Raw genomic sequence first — 18,972 nt, forward strand, 5'->3', positions numbered from 1 at the left:
TCTATCATTTTCTGATTAATCTTCAGCTTTTTACCTACTGTCTTGGCTTAGTGCATGTTTATCTTTCTAACATACGCTTCTATGATCACTGTCATCTTTGTGGACACACAAGAACTATTCCCTCAGGGAGCTCACAAACTCTTCGAAATCGGCTATGTAAAAATGCCCAAATGTAAAAAAATGGGCACCAAATATAGACTGAATGACTGCACACATGTTAGAAATATACAGACCAAATCTAGGGACGGTTCAGTATAGTTTTTCTGCTTGCCATTTTTAATTCAATGAGGAGGTTCTCACTGTAAAATATTCATATGAACCCTATATTCATTTCAATGTGCATTAAAGTGGTTCATAAAGTATAATCTAGAACACTTTCATTTAGGAATGTCAGCAGATGTTTTATAATAACTTTGAAACTTTTAAATCAAAAACATATTTCCATGGGTAATCATTTTCCCTTCATACTTTTGTATAAACAAAGCTCTTTAAAAACAGAGTTACAATTCCCACCTGGGAGACTTCTTTGTTCATAATGAGTCCTCAAAACAGATATGGTCAAATCTAGCACTCCGGAGGGTAGCTTAGAGGGAAGTGGGGTAGCGATGTATCCAGAGACGGCTCTAGTTTCTTCACTCTCACCTCATTTAAGGCCAATTATGCAAACTAAAAGGAGAAGAAAAAAATAAAAGCAGAAGGGAGGTTAGATTGTTGTTTTTGTTGTTTTAGTCTCTAAGAAATGACAAAGGTCAGAAATGCTGCATAAAGAAAGAAAATACAACTTTTAAAGCCAAATGGAAAAATATTTCCAAAAGACAATGGATGAAGATCTGATTTTACAGCTGAAGTCCTTTCTGGTGATTAAATATGTATTCCTATCTAAGGCTGCTGCTTAGGTAATACATAATTACATTCTGCCCTTAATCTTCTGAAAGTCATTTATATGTCTTTAAAAAATTTTTTTCTGGCTGCATTTGCATGTTTATTCTTCTTTTTAATTAAAATACTGATTGTTCATATTTTCAGTTTTCACTGAATACTTTCTTTGATTTCTGTAATACTTCTTACTATGCATTAAAGTTACTATGATATTTTACTTTTGAATTTTTTTAAATGTTTACTTATTTACTTTTGAGAGAAAGAGAGTGAGCAGGGGAGAAGCAGAGAGAAGAGGAGAATCCCAGTCAGGCTCTGTCAGTACAGAGCTCCATGCAGGACTTGAACCCACGAACTGTAAGATCATGACCGGAGCCGAAATCAAGAGGCGGAGGCTTAATCGACTGAGCCACCCAGGCACCCCACTTTCAAATTTTTCACTGAAAAACTTTATAAACTTTTTTATTAATGTTCATTCACTTTTTGAGAGAGAGAGCAAGAGAGAGAGAGTGAGAGAGAGAGAGAGAGAGAGCGAGCCAGACAGACAGAGCATGAGTGGGGGATGGGTAGAGAGCAAGGGAGACACAGAACTCAAGCAGGCTCTAGGCTCCACGCTGTCAACACAGAACCGAACGCAGGGCTCAAATTCATGAACCGTGAGATCGTGACCTGAGCAGAATCAGATGATCAACCAACTGGGCCACCCAGGTGCCCCTTTACAAACTTTTTATATTCGTAATACTTAAAAATAAAATTCGTTGAGCTTTGGTTCCAGTCATAATGGACTATCTCATATTGGACTAATTTGCCCTTAGATAACAATTATTAACTCTGGACAAAATATTAAAATAACTGTTCAAGGGCTCCTGGGTGACTCAGTTGGTTAAGCCACTGACTTCAGCTCAGGTCATGATCTCAAGGTTCGTGAGTTTGAGCCCCCCCACCCCCCCACCCCTCCAATCAGGCTCTGTGCTGACAGCTCAGAGCCTGGAGTCTGCTTCAGATTGTGTCTCCCTCTGTCTCTGCCCCTCCCCCATTCACGGTCTCTCGCTCTCGCTCTCAAAAATAAACATTTAAAAATTTTTTAAAAAGTTAAAAGTAACTGTTTAAAGATACTGAAAGTGACCAACAGCCGGCAGAAACGTAGGGGATTTGATTATTAAAAGAAAGGAACCATACTGAGATGAGATGTATTCGTACAACTCTACCTTAAGAAAACTCTTCCCAGTATATCCCCCTTAAGTACTGGGAGGCTAGGGCTAAAGAAGAAAACCACAGTCTCATTGGCATCTAAGAGCTGACAGAAAGCTAGACAATAGGAGGGGAAAATCATGGTAGGAAGGGTAGTACAGTACAGGGCAGGGGGAGCTTAAATCTGTCCACAAATGCTCAAATCTTTGGCTGGTCCCTGAACTGCTCATGCACTGGGAGACTCCAAAAAGCCCAACAGAAGGCAACAGCTGGAAGACTAAAAAGCTGAACAGAGATTTCGGCTTCCTACCACAGGAAAGACACAGTTTGGATTTTGAATCCTGCCAAGTTAAAAGGGCCTGGTGAACACAACTGACTTCTCACAGAAACCACAGAAGGGCCACATCTCAGGGTAAAGACTATATTCCAGGAATAAGGATTCTCCTAAGGCTAAGGGCAAAACTGAAATAACATCTGGTGTGACAAAGTATAAAAACCAAACCTCTATAATTTCAAGGTGATCCGTCAGTAATGCATTTTTAATTTTGTTTTGAAATCCTTAGAGCCTCATCTTCACAAGAAGTAGTAAAAGTGGTACAGAGCGATCCCATGTACTCACCACTCACCTACCCCGATGGTGACAACTTACATAATTGCAGTGTATTATCATAAGCTGAGAAACTGATTGGCACAATACAATTATCTAGACTATAGACTTTACTTGGATTTTGCCATTTTTTTCATGCAATCATATTTTGTTTTTTGCATGTCTTTGTTTATAATTCGATGGCATTTTAGGACATGTACAGATCCATACACCATACCACAACTTAGATTCCCTTTTGCTATTTATAATCACACCCTCCTCCCCTTTCCTTAATTGCTGGCAACCATTTATCTGTCCTCTATTTCTATAATTTTTTCACTTTGAGAATCTTACAAAAATTGAATCAGATAGTATGGAAACATTTTAGATTGGCTTGTTTTCTTTTTACTCAACATAATACCCATGAAATCCATCCAATTTGTTGAATATATCAATAGTTTGTTCCTTTTCATTGCTCTGCGGTATGGAGATACAGTTTTTTGTTTTTTTCCCACCTGTCGAAGTACAAATGGGATGCATTCTTTTGGGGGTGATTATAAATAAAGTTGCTATAAATATTTGTGCACAGGTTTCTGTGTGAACATAAGTTTTCATTTCTCTAGGATAAATACCCAGAAATGCAATTGCTGGGTTATATGGTAAGTGTATTTTTACAAGCTAGTTATCTGGAACAAAAATCAATATGCTTAAAAAAAAATCTACAATACCATCAACAAAATCCAATATACAACAAAAAATTACTAAACATGCAAAGAAGATAAAAACTGTAACTCAAGAACAGGAGGAAAACCTATTACAAGATGATCTAGATGTTGGAATTAACTGGCAAGGATGCTCAAGCCGTTAATACAAGTATATTCAACATGTTATAATGAGTGAACAGATAAGAAATATTGACAGCAAATAGAAACAGAAAGAAATGAAACTTCAAAAACTAGGCAGTTAAATATCAAAACTTAAAAATTCACTGGATAGGCTGAATCTATTATTAGTTAATAGATTTGAGATGGCACAAAAACAAGTTAGTGAACTTCAAGTCAAAACAATACTCAAGCCAAAGATTAGACAATTCAAAAAAATTAAAACCAACAGTTTAAAGGATAAAAAAAAATCATTTATGCTTTTAGCAAGACTGTTCAAGAAAAACAAAAGGCAACACAAATTACTGATATCAGAAATAGAAGGAGAAATATCACTTCATATCCTACAAATATAATGTTCACATAATGCAAATCAATTCAGTAACTGAGATAAAATGAAAAATCCCTTAAAATTATTCCAACTATAAAAATAAATAGAAACCCATCTACTAAAGAAAACATTTCATAATTAAAACACAACAAAAACAAAACAAAAAAACCACAAAAATCAAAACAAAACGCTAGGCCCAAATGGCTTCACTGGTGGGTTCTAACAACCATTTAAGGAAGTAATAACCATCTTACATACTTTCTAGAAAACAGAAGAGAGATACTCCCTAACTTGTCATATTTAAAAAAAAAATTTTTTTAAGTTTTTATTTATTTTGAGAGAGAGAGAGAGAGAGAGAGAGAGAGAGAATGGGCAGGCGAGGGGCAGAGAGAGGGAGGGAGAGAGAGAATACCAAGCAAGCTCTGCACTGTCAGCACAGAGCCCAATACAGGGCTCGAACTCACAAACCATGATCATGACCTGAGCTGAAACCAAGAGTCAGATGCTCAACCGACTGAGCCACCCAGGCACCCCTCCCTTTATTAAATAAGCAAATCCCTAATACCAAAACTTGACAAAGATATTACCAGGAAAGAAAATCAGCCTCGTGAATACAGATGCAAAACAACAAATTGAATCCAACAATATATAAGAAGGGTAATATACTATGATCGTGTGGTTTATCCAAGAAATGTTTCAAATTAAATACCAATCAATGTAATTTATATTAACAGAATAAAAAGCATAACCATTTGAACAGATACAGAAAAAAAATCTGAGAAAATTCAGCACCATTCATGACAAAATTCTCAGCAAACTAAGAATTAAACGTAACTCCCTTCAATCTGATAAACAGGATGAGTGAAAAACTACATCTAGTATTTTATATAATGGTGAAATATTGGAAGTTCTCCTAATATTGCGAACAAGGCAAGAATGTTCACTCTAGCCACTTTGTTTTATTTTTAAAGATTTTAAGTGACTCTACACCTAACATGGGGGCCTAAACCCACAACCCCAAGATCAAGAGTCCCACACTTTGGGCGCCTGACAGGGCTCAGCTGGTTAAGCATTTGACTCTTGATTTCAGCTCAGGTCATAATCTCATGGTTTGTGAGATCAAGCCCTGTGTTGGGCTCTGTGATGACAGCGTGGAGCCTGCTTGGGATTCTCACTCCCTCTCTCCCTCTCCCCCTCTGCCCTTCCCCAGCTCTGTCTCAAAATAAATAAATAAACGTTTAAAAAAAAAAAAGAGTCCCACACTTTACCAACTGAGCCAGCCAGGTACCCCATAGCCACTTCATTATTGTAACGGGTGTACTGAAGGTCCTACTCAGCACAATAAGTCAAGAAAAAGAAATCAAAGGAAATTTAGAGAGAGAACTAAAATTGTTTTTATTCACTTAAAAATTATTTTTTGGTACCTAACTCTAAGGAATCTGAAAAATAATTACTAGAATTAATAAGTGATTTGGCAAAGTTGTAGGATACAAGATGAGTATACCAAATCAACTTCCATACAACCACAATTGGAAAATAAAATGCAAAACAAATTCATAATAGCATCAAAAAAAAACTTAGGAAATAATTTAACAAAAGATATGCAAGACCTATATACTTAAATTTTATAACACTGTTGAAACTAAAAAAGACCAAGAAAAAAAAAGAGGGATTGAATATTTTCATGGGTTCACCAAAATATAATTGTCCCCCCAAATTAATTCATACATTCAAAATTATTACTTTGTGTACATCTAGTATTGTTATACTATCAATAAATACAAGTCTATTTTTTCTTTTGTTTTACATTTGTAATAGTTTTTTTAATGCTTGTTTTGGGCTTTTTCTTTTTATATAAAAACTATATTTTCTCTAAATCATGATTTCCCCTAATGCTGAATTCCATATTAAAGTGTAATGTTTAATGTTGGAAAACTGGGTTATCCTATCACCTGGATTCAAAAGTGCTTACCCCTTATAGTCCCTCTAAATTAAATTAAGTGCTTTTTATATTTTCAAGATTTTTTTTCTTCTGTTGATTTAAATCCACAATTCAAAAACTCAAAGAAACTTGAATTAGCTCTTCATACTGACTTGGAGTTAAATATATTAAATAAAAGGATTTACAGTTAAAGTAGCTCAATTTACATTGTATTTAGTTGAATTTTTCTCACTTTATATGTCTAGCTTATTTGCATTTGTAATAAACAGTGCTCTAGAACATTTTCTTGAATGAAACAATTCATTTCAATCCTCCTGATACTATTTTGTGTGTTCTTTCATTTGTGAAGAATTTTACCTTTTAGTTTTCCCTAGGTAAATCTGTGTAAGAATTGTTAAGTAGTAACTGACCAGTGGCAAAGATGGCATTGTTCATCTAGTCATCCATAAACTTAGGTTCTGTCATTATTTGGCTTCCAAGGAAGAGCAACCCTCCAAATCACTTACATACTTAATCCTGCAGGTATAATCTTTGCCAAATAATGCCACTCTCTTCTATAAAACCTGAGAGTTTTTACGGGTACTACTTCAAAACCAAGCAGTAACTGAAGCCAGATGGATCCTGCTAATGATTTAGAGTCCTAATGGATTCGTGATCAACCATGTGAGGAAATGTGAGAACAATGCTAAGGGGAGTGGCTGAGTATAGTCATTTAAAACCTGCATGAAAAATGGAAAAGCACAAGATAAATCCATATTCCAAAAAAATATGTACAGGGGTGCCTGGGTGGCTCCGTTCGTTAAGCATCCAACTCTTGATTTCAGCTCAGGTCATAATCTCACAGTTCGTGAGCTTGAGCCCTGCATCTGGCTCTGTGCCCAGAGAGCAGAGTCAGCTTGGGGTTCTCTCTCTCTCTCTCTCTCTCTCCCTCCCTCCCTCCCCCTCTCCCTGTCTCTCCCCTACTCATGGCTCTCTGAGTCTCTCTCTCTCTCTCTCTCTCAAAATAAATAAATAAAAGATAATTAAGATAATTTAAAAAAATAAACAATTAAAAAAATACGTACACAAAAAGATATGTACACAATGATAAGTTACTAATATGGAACCAGGAGATAGGTGACACAGAGAACCTAAGAAGACAGGAGGAATGTGCGTAAGTACTAAGAAAAAGATGTTTGATTATTATTGTGAAATAATATTTCACTTTAAGGGAGTTCTCTTAAAATGCATCTCTCCAGTGATTTTTTTTTTCATTTACTTTAATTTAAATTCCAGTATAGTTAACACACCGTGTTATGTTGCAGGGGTACAATATAGTGATTCAAATATTCTATACGTCAGTGATTGTTACATAATTATCTGGACTATCTGGAGCTCAACATTTTAAGACTTTCCTCACCACCCCTCCCCCAATCCAGAGGAATCCAGAGTAGGAGATCTGATATGGATACTACAAACTCCTACTGGAACATCATGATTACTGAGCATGTCTGAAGGCTTTCAATTTCAGGTTCCAATTTTCCCTTCCCAGGTAAGGCTTTTCTGTCATCTTTATCTGCTTCCAATGCTGGATTCTGGCACAAGTTCTGGCTAACACGGCACCTCAATTCCTTTATTTTATTTAATTATTTTTAATTTCTTAAATTCAATCTCAGTTAAAAATCAAATGAGGAAGCCAGGTGATAGAAGAGCACATATTATACACCTAACACATAGAGTAAAAAGGAAGCCTATTAATCATTCTCCCTTTGTTATTCTGGAATCAGGCAGAGGTACAAAGCCAGAAATTAAAAACATATAGATAAATATTATAAGTATCTATGGATTTATCCCAGAATTAACAACAGTAAACATTTTTTATATTTTTTCTTTTTTAAGAAATGAAGCACTACCAATAAATCCAAGTCCCCACACTTACACAGAGTCCACTCTGTTCATTCCCCTCCCTTTCATAGACAGAACCATTATCATGAATTTAATACATCTCTTTCTGGATATGTATATGTGCGTGTACCCATACACAATATACATTGATGTTTTATGTTTTAAAATATACATTTTTTATTGTATACAACACATATTATGCATTTTCTTGATTTCATGCATTACGTTTTGGAGCTCTATCCTTGCTGAGGCATACATGCGTGTGTGTTTCATTCATACAAATATATGAATATATCTCACCTTAGCCATTCTTGTATTGAAGTGGTCTGTAAATTTTCATTTTTTTTAATATTAGAGAGAGCATACACATACTCACATGAAGAAAGGAGGAATAGAAATAGAGGGAGAGAGAATCTCAAGAAGGCTCCACACTATCAGCATACAGCCCAATGTGGGGCTCAATCTCACAAGCTGTGAGATCATGACCTGAGCCAAAATCAAGAGTCAGACGCTTAACTGAGCAAGCCAGGGACTCCTGTAGATTTTCATTTTTACAGAGAATACCTCAATGAGTATTCTTGGACATGGCCTCTTATTCATTTTTTCATATGCACAAGTGAAAGAATTTCTAGTGGCAATATCCAGAAGTGCAATTTCTGAATTACAGTAGTTGTATATCTTTCTCTCATCTTACCACTTGTCAAATTGTTTGCCAATATGGCTGTTTCATACTCCCACAAGCAGTGTGTATAAGAGAACCATTTTCCCCATATTCTTTCCAACACCTGATACCATCAGAATTTATTTTTTAACCAGTCTAATGATGAAAGTGGGAATTCATTTCAGTCTGAATTTCCTTGACTATTATGGAGACTGAACATTTTAGCTGACTATGTGGCTATCCCATGTGGTATCCAATACCAGTTGAACTGAGTACACAATTGGCACTTTTCTTCCTTTATGCTGGGTACACAATTGGCACTTTCAGTTCTGAGAAATTTTTTTGGATTATATTCTTTTTTCCCCCCTAATTTATTCTGTTCTCTTTTTTAGAACTCCTAACACTAGGAAGTTGACCCTCCTACATTCATCTTCTTATTTTCTTCAATCTTCTGTTTATCATTTCTTTGCCTTTTTGCTCTACTAAAAAATTCTCAATTTATTATCTAATAATTGTACTGAGTTTTTCTTTTCTGCCACATATTCTTAATTTATAAGAATTCTTTGTTTTCTGAATGTTCTTTTTTAAATATCGTATTCTTGCTTTACGGATGTAGAATCCCATCTTTCTGAAGATATTTTATACACACATATGGTATATGTAGATGTGTGTGTGTGTGTGTGTGTGTGTGTGTGTGTGTGCATATCCATAAAATTTTCCCAGCTGTACAGTCTGTTTTCAGCAAGTTGTTTTGTATTCTTGATTTGTTTATTTTGGTTTGTTATTCATAGTAGATGCTTTCCTTAGATGTTTGATGGAGTTTAGACCTTTGGAAATAAAAAGTTTATTTAAAGCTCTAAGTACCTGGGGCTACTGACTGTAACCTTCAATATAGGGCAACTTGGGCAGGCTCTTTATTAGGTCACAGATATTGATGTGAGAAAACTGGTTCCCATTATCTATCACTTATTTACTTATCTGCCCAACACCTGTGTATACATAAAGTAGCTTCAGAATTGTTAACCTGTACCCCTACAAAAAACAAATTTACCAAACAGAGTACAGTATTTATGTAAAGTCCTTTTTGCCTTTAGTTTTTTTCTTAATGGGCTAGTCAGATTTTTCATAGAAGATTCTTCTTTCCTCCTGCCTAGAGGAAAAAGGCCTCAGTTGGGAAGCCAATAATAGAGAAGAGGGCAGGGTTCTCATCATTGAAAATGCCAATGCTCCCTCCACCTTCAATGTGCCTGTTGTCCATTAGGCCAGTAGTCAGCCCTCTTTCTTCAGCCAGAGAATATACTTCAAATTGCCCACTGTCAAGATGAGAGCAGTGCATTAGAACAGTGGCAAAAAGTGAAGAAAATCCAGGCATTTAAGTGTTTCTTAAACATCTTTCAAACATTCCTCCTTATTTTAGTCCCCTAGATTCATCTTCTTCACCTTCTTGCCCTCCTTCCCCTTGCCCTTTCAGAGTTACACAATACTACCACTGTGTGGGCCCTTTGGAGATTCACCAGTACAAATTCCATTAGTCCTTAGTTTTCTCCATGTAAAACTAGGCTTTCCTAGGTTTAATAAGATTGCTACCACTCTTCTAGCTGTGTTTCAGCCTTGAAAATTTTGCCCTATTTTTGTCCAATTCTTCGTCTGGATTTATGACTAAAAACAACCCAACAACAACCTTTATTGACTTTGTTTTCATTGTTGTTTAACTTAACTGTGGTTTGGGGAGGGAACAATATTAACTGTGTCCTCAACCTACCACCTTTACCTGGAATCAAATACTATGTTATTACTGGTAATATTTTATTTGTTTATTTTAATCTTCCTGTTATTTCATAATCTTTTTCTTTAAGAGAGAGACAGCATGCATGAGAGGGAGAGGCGTGGGAGGGGGAGGGAGAGAGAGACAGAGAGAGAGAATCTTAAGCAGGCTGCATGCTTAGCGAGGAGCCCAACATGGGGCTCAATCCCACCATCCTGGGATCATGACCTGAGCTGAAATTGAGAGTTGGACACTCAACCAACTGACCCACCCCATAATCTTTCTTTAAAAATGTTTTTTTAATTTATTTCGAGAGGGAGAGAGAGAGCATGTATGTGCATGCAAGTCAGGGAGAGGTAAAGACAGAGAGGGAGAGGGAGAATCCAAAGCAGGTTTCCCACTGTCAGCACAGAGCCCAACAAGGAGCTCAATCTTATGAAGCCCAACAGCATGACCTGAGCCGAAATCAAAAGTTGGACTCAACCGACTGAGCAACCCAGGCATCCCACCCATAATCTTTTTAAAGTTTTGCTTCACGTATGTTATTAACACCTCAATCTTTTTAACAATTTTAAAACTCACCATCCTGACATTCTCAAGAGCCAATCATCCGTTAAAGCTGCTCAATAACAGAATGAAGTATATGACAGAAGAGCACTAACAACAGGCAGTAAGGCCTCTGCAACAGTTAATTAGGAAAGATTTAAAAAGTACCGGTTTTAGATCATATATACAACATTAGCTCTTCATACACATTATTTGCTACCATGGAGTCTGATTTTGGAAAAGCAGGAAAAAACCCCATCTTCCATCAGCAACTGTCACCTTATGACCTCATGAGATGAGGATCAAAAGAAGCTGTGGTCTACTGTTCTTTTCTCTGTGAGGAAGTAAAAGAAACTTTCAAATCTCTAAGGGCAGTAGATTCTCTCCCCCATGCCCACATACAATAACTGTGAAGTGTGATGAAAGTAACTTGTTACCAATAACACTTATAATTACAATATTTATATATTAATTACTTTGAAAAAATTAGTGCAGATCCAAGGTTATCTTTATTACAACATGACTTTAACTCTTCTACTTTATGATGTACTTTTTGATGAGGAGAAAGAGGGGTAATGTTAGCCAAAGTCCCAGTGTGATGGGACTAGCTTAGGTTAGCTATGCTGCCATCCAGTAGTGGGTTATTATAAATAAACCATTAACACTAGTGGCAATTATAAATTACTTTGGGTACATGGAGTTAAGATTCCATAGTAACTTCTCTGTTCTTATTAATTCCACCCCAAATAAAATTTAAGAAACAAGGCGGCATGTAAAAATTTGTGTGAAATAGGTTTTTCTTAAGAGAGACTATAAGATTTCACAAAAGAATTAAGAACGACGCTACCAACTCTCTTCTTACTGATGGTATAAGAGTCATGCTCTCCAAATCAAAGACAAAAGTAATTTAAATGAAATTTGAAATCAAGCCATCATATTAATGTTAAAAACATAGTTTAAAAATGGGTGTAAAGTTTATTTAACTTCTCCATAGTATCTATTTTCTTTTTTTTAATTTATTTATTCTGAGAGAGAGAGAGAGCACAAGCAGGATAGGGGCAGAGACACAGAGAATCCCAAGCAGGCTCTGTGCTGTCAGCACACAGGCTGACACAGCGGGCGATCCCACAAAACATGAGATCATGACCTGAGCCGAAACCAAGAGATGGACGCTTAACCGACTGAGGCACCCAGGTGCTCTTCTTTGCTTTTTCTTATTAACACAATCTGTGAAGAGGAGGCCCACCAAAAACGAAGACTTTAAAGATGAAACTGTTTATTTTTAAAGTTAAAAATTTTTTTTTTTAACATTTATTTATTATTGAGAGACAGAGAGACACAGAGCGTGAGCAGGGGAGGCTCCGGGCTGAAGTAGGCTCCAGGCTCTGAGCTGTCAGCACAGAGCCTGACGTGGGGCTCAAACTCACAAACTGCGAGATCATGACCTGAGCCAAAGTAGGTCGCTTAACCAACTGAGCCACCCAGGTGCCCCTATTTTTAAAAATTTTTTAAATGTTTATTTCTTTTTGAGACAGAGAGAGAGAGAGAGAGAGAGAGAGAGAGAGAGAGAGCGCATCAGCGGGGGAGGGGCAGAGAGAGAGAGGGAGACACACAATCTGAAGCGGGCTCTAGGCTCTGAGCATCAGCACAGAGCCCGACGTGGGGCTCAAACTCACAAGTGGTGAGATCATGACCTGAGCTGAAACCAAGAGTTGGAAGAGTTGGACGCTTAACCAACTGGGCCATCTAGGTGCCCTTTTTAAAAAAATTTTTTTAAAGTTTTGTTTATTTTTGAGAGAGAGAGAGAGAGAGAGAGGGAGGGAGGGAGAGGGAGGGAGGGAGAGTCAGCAGGGGAGAAACTTTATTTTTTTAATAGAATGGCCATATTTACTTATTTTTCCTTATTAATCTTTGATTTTTAGAAGGCTGATTTCATTGCTCTTATGATTACAATGCTTTTATGAAATGCTTTTATGAAAACCTTGCAATCTCCAGAAAAAAAAAACAACATTTCTTCACACAACTTTTGGATGCCTTTAAAAATTTGGGTAAATTCATGGATTCTGTTACAAAAAATTGTATTATGTTGGAAAGATTGGAAAACTGTTGCTCCATGGTAAAAGCAAGAGCTCCAAGGGGACTCCAGCTGGGAATTAAATCTTGGTAAGTGGCAAGAATTCTATGAGTGGGCTAGCATTAAAGAGAACTGTGATCCCAAGGAAATTCTCTATATAAATGGACAAGACATATGAAGAAGAAAAAGATATAGACAAGAAGAAAGATATTCATGCCAGCATTTTTCATGAAAGCAAAAAATGGTAAGAACCCAAATGCGCATCAATAATAGAATGGATTAGTGAACTCTAGTACATTGATGGAATAAAACCTCGCATCCATGAAATAAATTAACTGAGCTTTAGCTATCCACATCTGCCTATAGGCAACCACATTCCCTTCTTAGAACTGAGGTATATTGCGTTTTGATTAAAAGTATGGATTCTGGAGCTCAACTCCACCAACATTAGCTTTCTGACCTTCACCTTTCTATGCCTCGGTTTCCTGCTCTACAAAAAAGCAGAATAATACTTGTACTTATTCAAGAGTTGTTAAGAGAGTAAACACTTAATATTTTTAAGTTATTTAAAATAATGTCTGGCACACAGTTACTGCAAAGTGATTAACAGATCATAGCCAATGAAGTTTAATATCTTTTCTACTTGGTAGTCACTTATCTAATAAACAATGGCAGCCATCATGTTTTCCCTTGCTTTTTTCCAGACTTCGGTATCATACAATTCTTTAATTATTTGTTTTAGTAATACATATTCAGGAAATGTTATATATCTCCACATGGCTTTTTTGTTTTCAATTCTTATTCGGCTTCCAGGGAGATACTGATGCTTACATTCTAGGTTCTAAAGATAAGATGAAATTTAAACAGTACAGTAAAAAGTCAAAGTACTTCATTGTATCTCCATTTCTGTTTCTTACCCTCCCTTTTTTGAAAAAGGCAGATTATAACCTAAAAACCAAAACTGTATGTTTAACTGCCTACATATCAATTACTAAATCTAAAATATTAATGACTCTTACATTCACCATTACATTTATATTAAAAGGACAAAACACTAAAAAGCCTAGGCTACTGGATTTCAAAACTACTAATTCTGGTATAGTATAAACACATCAATTCTGGACACAAGTTATTCTCAAAAGAATGCTCCTACTATTTGCATGCTCTATTTTAAGCTCCACACCTGCAAGCATCTGCCTATTTATTAAGAAGTTCCAGGGGCGCCTGGGTGGCTCAGTCGGTTGGGCGACCGACTTCGGCTCAGGTCACGATCTCGCGGTCCGTGAGTTCGAGCCCCGCGTCGGGCTCTGGGCTGACAGCTCAGAGCCTGGAGCCTGTTTCGGATTCTGTGTCTCCCTCTCTCTGACCCTCCCCTGTTCATGCTCTGTCTCTCTCTGTCCCAAAAATAAATAAACGTTAAAAAAAAAAAAAAGTTCCAAACTAAACTCTATATTCCTTTGCCTTGGCTATTCCATCTCCAAAAGAAAAAAGAAGAAGAAAGAAAGGTACCTTCACACTCACTCAATTGCTGCCACCAGAAACCCAGACATCACCTGTGAAATCTTTTCCATTGTCACACCCTAGATTATATTCAATCCCCGAGCCCCATTGAGCCTATTTCAAAAATAAGCCATCGTCCACATACACACAAATCTGATATCCTATTCTTGCTTACACCCTTTCCATGAGGTTTCATCTCACTTAAGAATAAAATCCCAAACTGCTGACGTAGCCACTCTCCCCACAGTATGCTATGTGTTAGTAGCATTGCTACCTCCTCAGTCCCTGCCCAGTCCCCAGGCTTTCTGCCCCATCGAAGGCCTTCACTACAATATATTCCTTGTTGCAAATCTTATTTTCTTCACCTGCCCAATTTCTATCCACTGTTGATGCTTCAGCTAAAACTCTACTTCTCTTACCTCAGGAATCTAAACCAGCCCTCCCTTCACCTATTGTGATGAGCACTGGGTGTTGTATGTGAGTGATGGATCTAAATTCTACACCTGAAACTAATATCACACTGCATGTTAACTGGAATTTAATAAAAACTTGAAAAAGAAAAAGAAAATAAAAAATAAATCAGCCCTCCCTTACACCTTCATAGCACTTTCTAGTATTCCTTCTTAGCATTTTTCCAAACGTATTAACACACTTGTGTGTGTGTGATTATGTGATTATTACCTATCTCCCTCACTAGACTATAAGCTCTTAGATGGATTTTTTTTTAATGTTTATTTTTGAGAGAGAGAGAGAGAGAGAGAGAGAGAGAGACAGAGCGCAAAGAGGGGAGGGGCAGAGAGAGGGAGACAGAGGATCCGAAGCAGGCTCCAGGATCTGAGCTGTCAGCACAGGGCCAGAAGTGGGGCTCGAACCCACAAACCATGGGATCATGACCTGAGCCAAAGTGGGATGCATAACTGACTGAGCCACCCAGGCGCCCCGCAGATGGATGTTTTTTAACTGGCACAGAGTAGGTACATATTTTAAAACGTTAATTTATGGAATTAATGAACTTATTCCAATCAACAATGGTAATGCAGTTAAAAGCTCAAAGAGAATGAGGACTATTAAACTTGTCAAAGGACATTACATGCTTCTAAACAAATCCAAGAGTAGTATCAATGGCCTGGGAGGAAGGCACACTATAACGTAAGGGATTAGGCACAGGTTTAGAGGTGAGAACACATGGAGAAAAACAAGCTGAAAGTAGTAAACCTGCTGGACTCATCTCTGCTAATTGGAGAAAGCCCATTTCTGTGGCATCATTCTGCAATATACTTTATCTCTCTGTTTTTGCTACCAGGCGAGAGAAAACACCAGGATGTTGGAGAGAGTCCATATTCAAAGAGCTAAAAATGAAATGTAACACCTAAACTACAGTAAGTGTTTAGTTCTTTCTTAAAGAGCAACTTTACTGAATTGGAAGGCAGCTGTTGAGGACTATGAAAACCGAGCTGTTCTAAGTCTCCAAAATGCTCTGGCGGGATGCTCACATAGGATTTTAATTCCCAACACAGGTCTTATATGTGCTAGAGGATGGTGTTGTACTAAGATTGCATTTTACAAAGCAGAGGTTAGATCCCTGTAGGTAAGAGTAAAACTGGCATATACTTCATCAGATGAGTGTTTGCATTACACATGTTTCTATGTACAGGCTCGGTTTACTCCACACACTGTCAATAGACCTCTCTGTACCTCGTAAGGGTAGCAAAGAATAGATGCTCACTAAAGTAAACTGATAAAAATACTTGTGTCTAGATATTTCTGTTTTAATGATATTTCCAAATTACATATTACTTTTTAAAATAGAGAAATGACCAGCGTATGTGCTTAGAGGTTTTAATAAGAAATTCCTTGTTTGGAATGGTGCTGGGAGAACCGGACAGCAACATGCAGAAGAATGAAACTAGACCGCTTTCTCACACCATTCACAAAAATAAACTCAAAATGGATAAAAGACCTGAATGTGAGATAGGAAACCATCAAAACCCTAGAGGAGAAAGCAGGAAAAGACCTCTCTGACCTCAGTTGTAGCAATTTCTTACTTGACGCATCCCCAAAGGCAAGGGAATTAAAAGCAAAAATGAACTATTGGGACCTCATGAAGATAAAAAGCTTCTGCACAGCAAAGGAAACAATCAACAAAACTCAAAGACAACCAACGGAATGGGAAAAGATATCTGCAGATGACATATCGGACAAAGGGCTAGTATCCAAAATCTATAAAGAGCTCACCAAACTCCACACCCAAAAAACAAATAATCTAGTGAAGAAATGGGCAGAAAACATTAATAGACACTTCTCTAAAGAAGACATCCGGATGGCCAACAAGCACATGAAAAGATGCTCAACGTCGCTCCTCATCAGGGAAATACAAATCAAAACCACACTCAGATATCACCTCACGCCAGTCAGAGTGGCCAAAATGAACAAATCAGGAGACTATAGACGCTGGAGAGGATGTGGAGAAACAGGAACCCTCTTGCACTGTTGGTGGGAATGCAAACTGGTGCAGCCACTCTGGAAAACAGTGTGGAGGTTCCTCAAAAAATTAAAAATAGACCTACCCTAGGACCCAGCAGTAGTACTGCTAGGAATTTACCCAAGGGATACAGGAGTACTGATACATAGGGGCACTTGTACCCCAATGTTTATAGCAGCACTCTCAACAATAGCCAAATTATGGAAAGAGCCTACATGTCCATCAACTGATGAATGGATAAAGAAACTGTGGTTTATATACACAATGGAGTACTATGTGGCAATGAGAAAGAATAAAATATGGCCCTTTGTAGCAACATGGATGGAACTGGAGAGTGTAATGCTAAGTGAAATAAGCCATACAGAGAAAGACAGATACCATATGGTTTCACTCTTACGTGGATCCTGAGAAACTTAACAGGAACCCATGGGGGAGGGGAAGGAAAAAAAAAAAAGAGGTTAGAGTGGGAGACAGCCAAAGCATAAGAGACTCTTAAAAAATGAGAACAAACTAAGGGTTGATGGGGGGTGGGAGGGAGGGGAGGGTGGGTGATGGGTATTGAGGAGGACACCTGTTGGGATGAGCACTGGGTGTTGTATGGAAACCAATTTGACAATAAATTTCATATATTAAAAAAATAAATAAAAATAAAAATAAATAAAAATAAAATAATAAAAAAAAAAGAAATTCCTTGTTTGGGATGCAAACTTAAAATCATGTAATGAGGTGTGCTAATCTACAGTTACATTTTTTAAGTTTATTTATTTGAAGTAGAGAGAGTGCTAGTGGGGGAGAGGCAGAAAGAAGGAGAGAGAGAATCCCAAGCAGGCTCCATGCTGCCAGTGTAAAGCCCAACGCAGGGCTTGAGCCACAAAACCATGAGATTGTGACTTGAGCCGAAACCAGGAGTCACACACTAAACCCACTGAGCCATCCAGGTGCTCCTCTATAGTTACATTTAACTATCACTTTCCCTACAATGGCAGGCACAGTATCTTCAGGTGGAGGTGGGGAGGGGACAATAACTAGGCGCCTAGCATCATGACTTCAAAAAACAGGTAATGCACATTAGTAAGGTATTTTAAAATCAGATTATAAAACATTTTCTTTTTATTATTTCTTTTACTCAGTACACATCATTTCTTTTGTAACAGGCAGAGTGATTCAATGCCCACGTATTTAAGAGCCCAACATGCGGTAAGCATTACAGCAGGGGCTAGGGTGCAGCAGTGAACAAGAGAGATGAAGTGCCCATTCTTCGAAGCTCCCATTCTAATGAGAGGAAAAGATCAGTAAATAAAACTGAATAATTTGAGGGAGAGAGTTACTAGGGGAGTTACTTTTACACGTTAGGTTGAGTGATTATGGCCAACTTATATGTCAGGCTAACGTCTGAGCCAAGACCACATATAATAAAAACTTAAACCCAAAATTATTTCAGAAACGAATGATTTCATAGTATAGTTGAAATAAAAACTCAGCAGAAAGAACCTCTGATCCCCTTTCACTAATCCTGAACTTCTCTTTATTACTTATACAATACCTACATTTGTATATCCAGGCAACACCACAATTTAAGGAGCATTTAATGAGAAAATGCTCATCACTATCACTCAAAGCTGCTATGAAATACATCGCTATCACTAGCAATCATACTTTCTTTTTCCCAATTTTCCAGGTTCTTAGAACTGTTTTAACTCAGGCCTCTTAGCATTTCCTATCTTCAAATCATTAAAAACTCCTGCTAATTTTTTCTCTTCCATGTGTATCAGGTCAGCATCTCGTTCAGTTTTTCAGAACCATCATCACACTCCATACTGTTAGTAACCCAAGTCTGAGGCAGCTCAGCAGCAGGCTAATCTTACCCCTGCTCTGCCTACACAGTGCTCCTGCTAAACAATTCCCAGACCCCCATGTTCACAGTGTCACACCCCGAGTCAGCACTCAGCAGCGTCTTCCATAGTTTCCACGAAGAACTCTCACTCCTGGTACCTAGCATTCAAGGTCTCCTATTATCCTAGCCTCTGACAGGAGAGCTTAAATACAAGAGGCAAAAAGTGACTAAATTAAATAGAGAAAAACAAATACACATCATAGTTGGAGATTTTTTTTTTTAATTTTTTTTTTCAACGTTTTTATTTACTTTTGGGACAGAGAGAGACAGAGCATGAACGGGGGAGGGGCAGAGAGAGAGGGAGACACAGAATCGGAAACAGGCTCCAGGCTCCGAGCCATCAGCCCAGAGCCTGACGC

At 37.6% G+C, this 18,972-nt stretch overlaps 1 protein-coding gene across 7 annotated transcripts in view; it reads right to left on the minus strand.

Annotated features, from left to right (window-relative positions):
- The window catches only part of NCOA1 (nuclear receptor coactivator 1), a 186,474-nt gene that overhangs the window by 103,177 nt on the left and 64,325 nt on the right, over nucleotides 1-18,972 (minus strand). For 6 of the 7 annotated variants that reach the window (XM_047067826.1, XM_047067824.1, XM_047067821.1 and 3 more), the window contains one exon: nucleotides 514-666. The exons of the other annotated variant lie outside the window; for it this stretch is intronic. The gene's annotated coding sequence lies outside the window, so the exon portion shown is untranslated. The remainder of the gene's footprint in view (nucleotides 1-513; nucleotides 667-18,972) is intronic. 7 annotated transcript variants of the gene reach the window in all.

Source organism: Lynx rufus, unplaced genomic scaffold, assembly GCF_022079265.1.
Source record: "Lynx rufus isolate CCGP_SWC_20201006 ecotype Redwood Valley unplaced genomic scaffold, mLynRuf1.p SCAF_8, whole genome shotgun sequence".
In the NCBI taxonomy this organism is placed as follows: Eukaryota; Metazoa; Chordata; class Mammalia; order Carnivora; family Felidae; genus Lynx; species Lynx rufus.